Source organism: Ictidomys tridecemlineatus, chromosome 8 (genome assembly GCF_052094955.1).
Source record: "Ictidomys tridecemlineatus isolate mIctTri1 chromosome 8, mIctTri1.hap1, whole genome shotgun sequence".
Classification (NCBI taxonomy): domain Eukaryota; kingdom Metazoa; phylum Chordata; class Mammalia; order Rodentia; family Sciuridae; genus Ictidomys; species Ictidomys tridecemlineatus.
The window spans coordinates 56,080,286-56,092,065 of record NC_135484.1 but is presented as its reverse complement, the minus strand read 5'-3'; the positions used below and the strand labels follow the sequence as shown (position 1 = coordinate 56,092,065).

At 42.8% G+C, this 11,780-nt stretch overlaps 1 non-coding gene across 1 annotated transcript; it reads left to right on the top strand.

Moving 5' to 3' along the window:
* The first annotated feature begins 10,540 nt into the window (after positions 1-10,540).
* On the top strand, positions 10,541-10,615 carry Trnaa-ugc (transfer RNA alanine (anticodon UGC)). Its single transcript has one exon. It is a non-coding gene; the product is annotated as a tRNA-Ala (tRNA).
* The last annotated feature ends 1,165 nt before the right edge of the window (positions 10,616-11,780 follow it).

Here is an 11,780-nt window from a genome sequence, read left to right as displayed (position 1 = left end):
GTGGTACACTGGGAGCTCGAAGACACTCCGTGGGAGGGACAGGGGCGGCCCTCACAAAGGACAAGGGGAGTCCACATCGCCCTTCCCCCTGGTCGGTTACACAAGACTTCCAGTCCTAGTGCTTGGTCCCAAGTTGGGGGGTCTATCCCTCCCCAGCCCGGAGCAGGGCCCCCAAGCCCCACTGGAAGCCAGGACCTCACCTGCGTGGGTAGGAGCAGTGCCAGAAGCAGCAGCCCCAGCCCCAGCCTGGCCACCATCGCTCTGCCCATGTCCGCTCCGTCGGTGCGCGGTGCGTTTCCTTGGATGCTAGGTGCGAGGAGATAGGACGGCTCCGGGAGGACGCAGGCAAAGTGGGGAGCGCGGCGGGCCAACGGGACTTTATATACCGGGACAGCCACAATAGCGGTGACGTGCACCGCCCGCCTACCCGTGCTCCCCTCCTCCCCCGCCGTCTCCCCGCCTTCCCCGCCCCCCGTCGGGCTCCCCAGCGCCCCCTCCCAGCCACCGCCGCCGCCCCATCCCTCACGGGCCGGGATGTCCCCGGGCGGCCACCGCGGCAGGTGGGCGGGCGCCGCCGGCTTCTGGCACCAGGCTTGTTTCCCGAAACGGGCTGCGTGCAGGCTCGCACAGGCACGGGGCGACTCCCACACAGGACCCGGGGAGAACACGCGAACCACACACGCCGCTCTCCGGGCCCGCCCCAAGTTTCCTTTGTTTCCCGGGACCTGCCATCTTACTCCCCAAAACAAAAGTCGGGGCCCCGGGCGCCTCAGGGTAGTCGCCAGTCCCGCCTCCCATCACAGCCCAGAAGCGCAGGGCCCCAGTCGGAGCTCGGGATTCCCTCAGATTGGGTTTTCTCAGATGCCCACTGCAGAGGAAGGGGGACTGCGAGGGCTTGGCAGGTCCGGGGCCCTGACGCTGGACGCTTGGCAAGAGGACCCGGGACCGGACCCGCCTCCCGCTAGCCCTTGCAGGCTGCTCCGCAGAGCTCGCAGGCGGCACTCGGGCGCACAGCTGTAGGTGTGGGCTCGGCTGGCAGCCGCCCCTTCCCCCAGCCACTAGCTTTGTGTTTTGAGTGTCTCACGTCTCGCGGGCGGTATGAGCTCCCCGGGACATCCCAGGTCCGAGTCCTCCCGGGAGCTGGGGAGCCGCCCACTGGGCGAGAACCCGAGACCCCACACAAGCAAACAACTGGGTTTCCGGCCCACGCGCTCCTGCTTGCAGCTGCAGGCAAGCGAAAGCAAGAAGGAAACAGCCCACCCTGAGGATTTGACCCCTTGGGCACGACCACACTCCCAGGTCCTACCCATGGAGCAAGAACCTCCCTGGAACTCCCACCAGAACTCGCTGCTGCTGATTCCTGGGAACTCACTTCCTTCATCTCGTTGCAACGCACTTGCTCGCCATTCGTTTAAAGAGCAAAAGCTTTCAGGATAAAGCCATTTACTTTTCCATTGTCGTCATTAAGTAATTTAATGAACTGGCTCAAATAGGAGATTAGTCATCATTCTGCAGATTTTAGTGGGATATTTCTTCCAACCACTCTCTTGTGAAAACTTTAAAACAAAAGTTGAAATAATTTTACTGGTGGAATATTTTGTCAGTTGTGGGACTTGATCCTTATTCAAGGTTTAGCCCAAGTGTTTTACTGTCCTTGATGCAAAACAGACCAGATCTAGTAAGGGTGCGACTTTGTTTAAAATTCACTTTTGTAGAACAGTCTCATAAAAACAAGGTTGGTTTTATGGAAGCCGAGTGACAATGGAATCTGCAGTAGTTGGTCTGGGACGGAATCAGCCTGCCTCTTAATAGCCAGTCACTGTAACTCAGTAACTTTCCACGTCTGGGATGTGCTTGGCAACACAGGAATTTCTGTGGAACACCAGTGGACTTTCCTGTTTAACAGTTACCACATTGTATAGAAATGCTGCACTTATTCCCAGTTTCTCCACTCCTCTTTCAGGGTGAAGAAAAGACTATTGGGTGACTCAAGAGTACCTTATTCCAAGGACCTTGCCTAGAGAGGCGATCCTCCAAAGTGTACCTGTTGAACTAGCTAGTGATATTTATCAGAGCCTTTTATTTTGTTCTAGCCTTCTCTCCCCGCCCCTACCCCACTCCTCCTCCTCTTTCCCTCTCCTCTCAGCTCCTATTTCCCCTCCCTTCACTTCCTTCTTGGTATTGACATGATGAAGTGGACTGTGGAGTCCCTCTGCAATACTATGTCTTGAATTCAATCCCTATGGCTGCAATAAATAGAGAGAGAGAGAGAGAGAGAGAGAGAGAGAGAATACAGCTTCTATAACCAGGCTCCCCCAATTCAAATGTTATCTGCACTACTTTAATTGAGGCGAAAAGCCTCAGTTTTTTCATTTGTAAAGTGGAGATGAGAATACATACCATTATTAAAAACCTCATCATGTGTATAAATTGAGGTAGCTCTCACTTGATATTTACTCCTCCACCAAAGGAGTCAGGAACTAGGAGGTACTTACTTTCTTTGTAGTTGTGTGATTCATAAAAGAAATATTACGCTGTAAATAATACCCAAAATTGGTGAGGCCCTCAGGAACTGCATTTTGTGAACCTTCTCCTTACCAGCTAAAGAGACAGTATAGTGCACAGAAAAACCCACCCACCCCCATTCCCATCTGCAAAAAACTTCCCCCTGGCCATTGTACAATGGGTGTTTCCCAGGACTTTGGCAATTCTATGCCTTGGAGACTTAGCCCAGGTTGAAAAGTTCTCTTTGATGATCCCCCATCTATCCTATGATCCTATGCAGCTAGAAACTCAAGAAACCTACGTGAAAATTCTCCTTTGGGCTTCTTTTTTGAAATTCTTTCTTCCAATTCTTCCTCCTTTTCTCCTGGATTTCCATAGTTCTTCTTTACCTTTCTCTTAGCCAATAATAGTGCATGCCACTAGACTAAATAAAGACCCTTACTGGTTATCCTGAAGTCTTTTTTTTTTAACTCATTCAACTTCCATTTTATCAAGACAGTATCTCATGTAATGATTTTGAAGCCAATTGCATAAATTAACGTGTGGAAAGGCATAACTTGGCTTTCATATTTTTTCATGAGATAGCATGAAGCTTGATTTTTTTCATGCTGGTTTTCTTCTGAGTAATACTGCAAGAGCAATACTTAAATTTCCAAGTGCTGAACTGAGAGAAATAATGAAGACCCAGAACAGCAGAGTCTGAAGTCAGACCTGGATTTAAATCCTGCTCCACTGCTTTCTAACACCTGACTCTGGATGAGCTTCTCAACCTCCCAACACCTCAAGTTTCTCTTGTACAAAATGGGTTTAATAATACCTACTGTACAAGGGTATGATCTAAACTGTGTTAATGTGTATATTTAGCAGAGTGTCTGGCACACAGATAGGACTCAATAAGCTGCCACTTCCATTGCCATATTCATTATATCATGGCTTTTTAGCTCTTTCAAGTGTAATAGCACTTGTTTTTTCCAGCACCTTCTCGTGTGGCATTTCATTTGTGTATCTGTGAGGTCAGTAAGGCGGATGGCATTAGTAAAGTTTTCATTTTGAGGCACAAAGAGGATAAGTAACTTGCCCAAGGCCACATAGACACTTAGCTGGCATTGAATATTTTAGTTTATCCTGGTCTTTTAGCTCAGCTTCGTTCCCCATTCCAGGCTGCTCCAACCATGACATGACAGTGAAGGCAACAAAGGGAATTTGTATTTGTGACTTTTGAGGTTCTCAGTCCCAGTTTGAGCCTGTTGAATCAGGCAGTGGAGTTGTAGCCTGATTCTCAGTGAGGATGTGATGCCCCCTGCTGGCCACAAGGACCCTCAGCACTCACTGTCAAAAAAAACAAAATCTCTCCTTTGTCTTGACTATAAAAAGCCCTGAATATTTGAAGCCTTAGGAAGCTAAGAAATCACAATGAATTTTTTTTACAATAAGTTCATTTGTTTCCCTTCTATAGTCATTCAGATTCTCTCAGATTCTAAGCCTCATCAACCAGAAAGCAAAGTGAAGAGACTATTTTTAAATGCAAATTGAGAAATAGAATACTTACCTATAAAAAAATTCCTAGAGGGGGTTATTGTTATTAAGGAAATTAAAGAAAAAGAAAGAATTCTTAATCTCTTGGGCCAAAACTTAAATTTCCTGTGTCCATTGTGTTGACAAGGATATGAGAAAACAGGCCCTCCCATCCATGCAGATGGGATTATGGAAAGGACACTTGGTATATATCAGTGTTAATATTGTATTCCCCTTTAACCTGGCAATTCTAGTTTTAGGAATTTAGCCTACAGATAAATTTGCATAAAAGCAAAAAGTGTTGCAGCACTGTTGGTAACAGTAAAGGATTAGAAACGAAATTATCCAAAAAGAGAGGCCTGGCTGAGGAAATGATAGCATATCAAGATTATAAGATATTATGAAATCATGAAAAAGTGCAAAAGAGCATAAAATGTCAAGGAGTGGAAAATCTCCATGATGAACTCTTAAATAAAAACAAAGGAAGATATGTAACAGTGTATAGAGTATGGTGCTGTGTTTAAAAAGTCAAAGGAAATATTTCCAAAGAGACATGAAAAATGATACTTCTTGCCACTGAGAAGAGGAAATAAGATGGCCAGGGCACAGGAATGAAATGCATTTTTTCATTGTTATACTAGCTGGTACCATTACTTATCCACAAATAATTTAAATAAATTAACAAGTGAATGCCTTCGTGACTTTCCCCTCCCCAGCTCCCACAAAGCAAGTATGTGGAAAACCAACTCAGTCTCTGGGACCTCAGAATTGTGTCTCAGGACCCTCCTTCCATCACTCCTAGGTTCATGAACAGAAATGACAGCTGTGCCTCAGCTCACCCAGCCTGTGACAACTGTGAGACCACATTCCCTCAGGTCCAGATAGCACACACAAAAATGCTTTCAGGGGGCTGGGGATATAGCTCAGTTGGTAGAGTGCTTGCCTCACATGCACAAGGCCCTGGGTTCAGTCCCCAGCACAAAAAAGAAAAGAAAAAAAAAACCTTCAGTAAAAATGAAGAGCTGAGCTGTAGAAAAAGTAAAGAGAAATCATAGGTGTCCATATTTTTTTCTCCCAGCCATTGCCTCAGATTACCAAGGCTGGGGATAAGGGAGTTCCAGCAGGCTGGGTTGGCCTGAGAGAAAGGCCTCAGTTGGGTGGGCTCCTTCTGTATAAAGGACCTTTCTAAAATTCCCCGCCCACCCCAGGGCAGGAGGCAGACTCAAGGCCTAATTGGGATAATTAAGTTCTAACAGGAATGAAATCCCACTTCCACCTCACAGAAAAGAGTTTCCAGACCACAAAAGTCCTACATCATTTGCCATTTGCAGCCAGACCCTCAGTGATCCTCTGCTTGGAAACAATGAAATTGGAAGAGTAGGGAATTATATGTGTATTTTACACCCGTATGATTTCTAGTCTCATTTCTATGTCTCTTTGATTTTCTCAGGGTTTTTTGTTTTGTTTTGTTTGTCTTTCGGTAAGGGTAGGGGTGTTGTGTTTTGTTTTTGGTGCTGAGTATGGAATCCCAGAACTTTGCATATGTAAAGCCCACTCAACCACCAAGTTACACCCCCATCTCTTTTCTTTCACATTCTTCTAGGTCTAAAGCAGGAGGGACTCTTCTGTCACCAGAGAATAGTAAGATTTTAAGTGGCCTGGAAAATTGGATAAAGTGTTTTCATAGCCCCAAAGAACAATGGTGCATTTAATGAAATATTACATGGAGCCTGAAACAGGGACTGCACTTTCAGACTTCATGAAATCATTTCTAAATCTGTTAACATGATTCTTCAGGATTCCACTCACCAATATCTAAAGCAGATGCTGACTTACATCTTATTCAATCTACTTTCAACATGTTACTCTAAGGAAGAAGCATTCTGTTCTAGTCAGCTATTAAAATAGGACAGATGAATTTAACTAGCAGGGCTGAAAGATTTCTCAACCGAGAGCCATACATTTGTATGTAGATCTCCAAATTAAAACAAAAAAGTTCCTCTCCTTATTCTTTTTTTTTAATATTTATTTTTAGTTATAGGTGTACACAATGCTTTTATTTTATTTTTATGTGGTGCTGAGGATCAAACCCAGTGCCCCACACATGCTAGGTAAGTTCAAGGCCCAGCAACTTAGCAAGACTCTTTCTCTTGAAATAAAAAATAAAAGGAGGCTGGTGTTATGGCTTAGCAGTAGAGAGCTCTTGGGTTTAATACTCAGTACCCCCCCACACACACACACACACACAAAAAGAGGTGTCATTAGAAGATAACAAAACTGGGGGAGGGAAGGGAGGATAGAAGAAGGTTTAGATGATGGTTACCAAAATAGAAGGAATAGGTTCTAGGGTTTTGCATAGGGACGTAGCTATCATTTACAACACTTTATTAAATATTTTATAAAGAAGTGGAAGATATAATCAGAGAAATAAAAAGTTGTGCTTCATTTATGCACAATGAATTGAAATGCATTCTGCTGTCATATATACCTAATTAGAACAAATAAAATAATTTTTAAAGTCAATTATTAAAAAAAGAAAAGAAGAAGTTGAAGAAAGGCTGAATGTTCTCTCTGATATGTAGATGTTAACACACAATGGGAGGGAAGGGAAGAATAGAAGTTCATTGAATTGAGCAGAGATGAATGAAGGGAAGGAAGGCGGGATGTGAATAGGAATGAATCAGACAGAACTTTCCTATGTTCATATATGAATTCATGACCAGTGAAACTCCACACCAGGTACAATCGCAGGAATGGGATCCCAAATAGAATAAGTCATATTCCATGTATGTATAATATGTCAAGATATACTCCACTATTACAAATATCTAAAAAGAACATATAAAAACAATTTTTTAAAAACAGAAGCTGAAGAGAGGAGTTTGAAGGCTCCCAACAAAAAGAAATGATAAATTTGTAAGGAGACCGAAATGCTAATTACCCTGACTTGATCATTATAGATTGTGTGTATGCATCAAATTACTACACTGTATTCCATAAATATGTACAAATATTATGTATCAATTAAAACACCCTACTCAAAAAAAACATTTTTTTAATTTAAAAAAATCCTCCTCAGCCAAGCACAATGTTACATGCTTGTAATCCCAGAGATTCAGGAGGCTGAGGCAGGAGTATCAAGTTCAAGACCAGCCTCAGCAACTTAGTGAGGCCCTAAGTAACTTAGTGAAAGCTTGTCTCAACATAAAAAATTAAAAAATGGGCTGGGCACAGTGGTACACACCTTAATCCCTGTGGCTTGGGAGGCTAAAACAGGAGGAAGTTCAAAGCCAAACTCAGCAATTTACTTACCTATTTATTTATTTTGATGCTGGGGATTGAACTTAGGGCCTTGATGCCTACAAGGTAAGCACTCTACCAATTGAGCTACATCCCTAGCCCTAAACTCAGCAATTTAGCAAGGCCCTAAGCAACTCAGCAAGACCCTGTCTCTAATAAAATACAAAAAAAGGTTGGGGATATGGTTCAGTGGTTAAGTGCCCTTGGGCTCACTCCCCAGTATAGCAGTGAGGGAAAGAAGGAAGTTAAGGTAGCTTTTATTTTTATTTCATTTATTTATTTATTTTTGGTGCTGGGAATACAACCCAGGGCCACACACATTCTAAGCACATGCTCTACACAGAGCTATGCCCTCAGCCCCAGTACAAATATTTTAAAATATTAATTTAAAGGCACAACTAGTTCTACTGCCCAGGGGACTTAAATGTCTCTGTTACCTTCTAGTTATTTTCAACACTTTTTTTCTGTCCTAACCCCCTCAAAGTTTAGAGCAACCTCCATTAGCATCAATCATGTTGACAGCAGCAATTCCTAGGGGAGCCTGGTGGGAGAATTTGCCCAGGGGGAGCCTCCAGAGGGGGTGTGGTTTGAAAGAGCCGCCTTAGGTTCAGGATCACTAGTCCTGGCATTATGACTTTGTTAATTAGCCACAAAGGATGCTGCATAAGTTGTGGTGAATTAATCAGCAAAGAGGCAAACATAGACACAATGCATAAACAAATAATTCAAAACAATTAGCATTTATTCCCTAAATGTGTAGCTGCCATAGCAAATAAGGAACTTCAAAATATTGTGCTAAGTTGTTGCTTGTTTTGTTTTGTTTTGTTTTGTTTCCCCCTTTAATTGCATCTGCCACTTGCTGTTAATTTGAAACAAATTAAACCCTGAAGGCAGCATCCAAAACTAAGAAGTCTAAAGAATTGGGGCATGTAGCTCAGTGGTAGAGCATATGCCTAGCACATGAGGCCCTGGGTTGATTCCCAGTACTACTACTTTAAAAAAACAAAACAACAACCAAAAAAAAAAAAACTATGCAGATTTCACCTTTGGGCACAAATTATACAACAGCTTTCACCTCTTTCCAAAAAGGTGGAGCATTCTTTTCCAGAAGAGATAGAATACTTTCTATTTCAATAGCATGCCTCAATAAGTGAGAGGCTAATGCTAAGGATATGACTCCTAGCACGCGGGGCTACCTGACTACATGAAATTCTTGTCTCCCAGGAACTCTGCCGTACTGGCGACTGAACCTAGAGGTGGTGCATGCAAGTCTGGTACTCTACCATTGAGCTGTATTCTGTCTCCCTGGAGTTCTATACTGGGCTGTGCAATGTATTTAAAAAAAAAAAAAAAAAGTAAATCACAGGTTTTAAATTTTCTATTAGCTGCACCAAAAAAGTAAAAAGAAATAGGTAAAATTAATTTTGATAAAATATTTTATTTAACCTAACGGTATGGTTTGGATGTGATTTGTCCACCAAAGATTCATGTGCTAGAAGTTTGGCCCAGTGGTGACACTGATCCTCCTGCCTCAGCCTCCAGAATAGCTGGGATTACAAGTGTGTGTCATTAGGCCTGGCTCAAGCATTTTTATAGCAACAGATAACAGATTAAGATACCAATATCTCCAAATAATATCATTTAAGCATGTCATCAATATTCAAAACTTAAAGGCTAGGGATGTAGCCCAGTGGTGGAGTGTTTGCCCAGCGTGTGAGAAGCCCTGTTCAATCCCCAGCACCACGAAAAGTAAAAATAGTAATAATAATAAATAGTCAACCATTCTTGAAACATTTTGCATTCCTTTTTGGTTCATGCTATGGCCAAGATGTGGTTTTGTCACAAGATAAAATGTGTCTCTGAGAAACAGTCCGAGGAGTTCCTGGAGAAAAGGGGAATGGTTCTTGGCCTACAAGAGGGAAAAATTCAACACCTACTACCCAGAGGCATAGACAGACATTTATTTTAGAAAGTAGCTACATAATCCTAGAAGCATGGGGACAATCTTTGCACAGTGATGCATTTTGGGGATAAAGCAAGGAATACATATCCAAGGGAGAATGTGGACCATCTGAAGAGGAGGGACATGATTTTGGGGTTCCAGGCTCTTCTTTTAAAGGAAACTTGGTGAGGGGTGGGTATAGAGAGGTATGTAGGAATAGTATCAGTGATCTCAAGATGGCCTCTGGTGGTCTGGTCACTCTCCTGATTCTTAGGCTGATACCATCTTCTTTATCTGATCCACTGGAAATTCCCCTAAATTATATCTTCCTTGAGATATAATGTCTCTCTTTGCTTAATCTATTTATTGGCAGGTTCATTAACAGTGCACAGGTAGATTTACAGATTTCCCAGGAATTTGGGAGTAACAGACCTGCAAGAGAGATTGACTAAGGGAGTCACAACCCTGGAAAATTATGCAGAACTTTTGAATTAAAAACTTATTTCCTATCCTTCCTTTATGCCTCTTTTTTATTTATTTGTTTGTTTGTTTATTTTGGTACCAGGGATAGAACCCAGGGGCATTTAACCACTAGTCACACCCCCAGCCCATTTTTATATTTTAGTAGAGACAGGGTCTCACTTAGTTGCTCAGGTCTTTGCTAAATTGCTGACACTGGCTTTGAACTCTCCATCCTCCTGCCTCAGCCTCCCAAGCCACTAGGATTACAAGCATGTGCCACAGCGCTTGGCTATGCCTCCTTTTTAACTATTTCTTAGTTCTTCTGTTTTACCTTAATTTACATGACCCCCAAGGCTTTGTGTGTTAAAATGTAATGGGGATTGTGAGGTACTAAGATGGTAAAACCTTTATCTGACTGTGGTGTTTAGAGATGGACCTTGAGAGGTGATTTAGAATTAGATAAAGTCATTAGAGATTCAATTCCCTAGGATTGAGTCCTAGTGGATTTATAAGAAAAGGGAAAGGGACCAGAAAAGACACACACACTCATGAATACCACCCAGTCTTTTGTCAAGTGATGCTCTGCATCACCTTGGGACTCTACCAGCAAAGACGGTCATCTCTAGATATGGTCCTGGACATTGTATCTTCAGAACTATGAGCCAACATAAATCCATTTTCCTTGAAACTTACCCAATCTGTAATACGGTGTTATTAGCTATGGAAAATTATATAATACAGTACTGATTTGGTTATCTGTTACAGTATAATAAATTACTCCAAAATTAGCAGCTTGAAGAACACATTCCTGGGGTTGGGGATATAGCTCAGTTGGTAGAGTGCTTGCCTTGCATGCACAAGGCCCTGGGTTCGATCCCCAGCATATTACCTTGCTGTTTCTGTGAGTTGGGAATCCAGTATAGTTTAGCTCAGTCCTCTGCTTCAAGATCTCTCATGAGGCTACAGTCAAAGTGTCATCTGAGCAGTGGCTCCTAATCTGAGGCTCCACTAGGGAAGGATTCATTTCCAAGTTCACATCATGGTTTGTGGGACTCAATTCTTTGTGGGCTATCAGACTAGGGGCCTTACTTCAAAGCTGTCTGCCAATTGGAAGTCACTCAAATTCTTTGCCATGTGGGTCTTTCCTGATAGTGTGTTATTTCATTAAAGCCAGCAAGAGAGAAAGAGTCAATAGAGAGAGCCCACTAGCAAGATGCAAGTCATATCATATATGATGCAATCATGGAAGAGACATCATATCACCCTTGTACAGTTTGTTGGTTAGAAGCAAGCCACAGGTCCTGTCTATAATTCAAAGGGGAAAAGATTCCACAAGCGTGTAAATACCAGGGACAGGAATTAATGGGAGTTTGGGGTTTGGGGTATAAGGGATGGAACCTTGCACATGCTAGGCAAACATTCTACATCAAGCAACACCCTCAAGCTCCTTTTATTTTATTTTAAGATAAGATCTCACTAAATTTCCCAGGCTAATTTCAAGTTTGTAATCCTCCTGTCTCAGCCTCCCAAGTAGCTGGAATCACAGGCGTGCACTCATGTATGTGACAGGAGTCATTTTTCAGTCTGTCTACCACCTATCTAAGCATTTGAGATCCACAGTGTAGGGCTGGGGATATAGCTCAGTTGGTACAGTGCTTGCCTTGCATGCACAAGGCCCAGGATTCAATCCCTAGCACCACCAAAAAAAAGAGAGAGATCTACCATGCATTTATATTTACAACATATCTCAAGTCAGACCAGTCACATTTTAAGTGCTCAATAGTTACTGGTTAGTAGCCATCATATTGGAAAACACCATTTTATAACAATAAATCTAGAGATCTGGGGAATTATGGGGTGCCCAAACACTGGCATAAGCAATTATGTGTTTGTATAGAGAATTTGTGTGTTATTTCTAAGCCAAGTAAGATAACACATGCCTGTAGACCCAGCAACTTGGGAGTTTGAGACAGTAGAATTGCAAGTTTGAGGCCAGCCTCAGCAATTTAAGTGAGACTGTATCTCAAATTTTAAAAATTTTTAAAAAGGGTTTGGG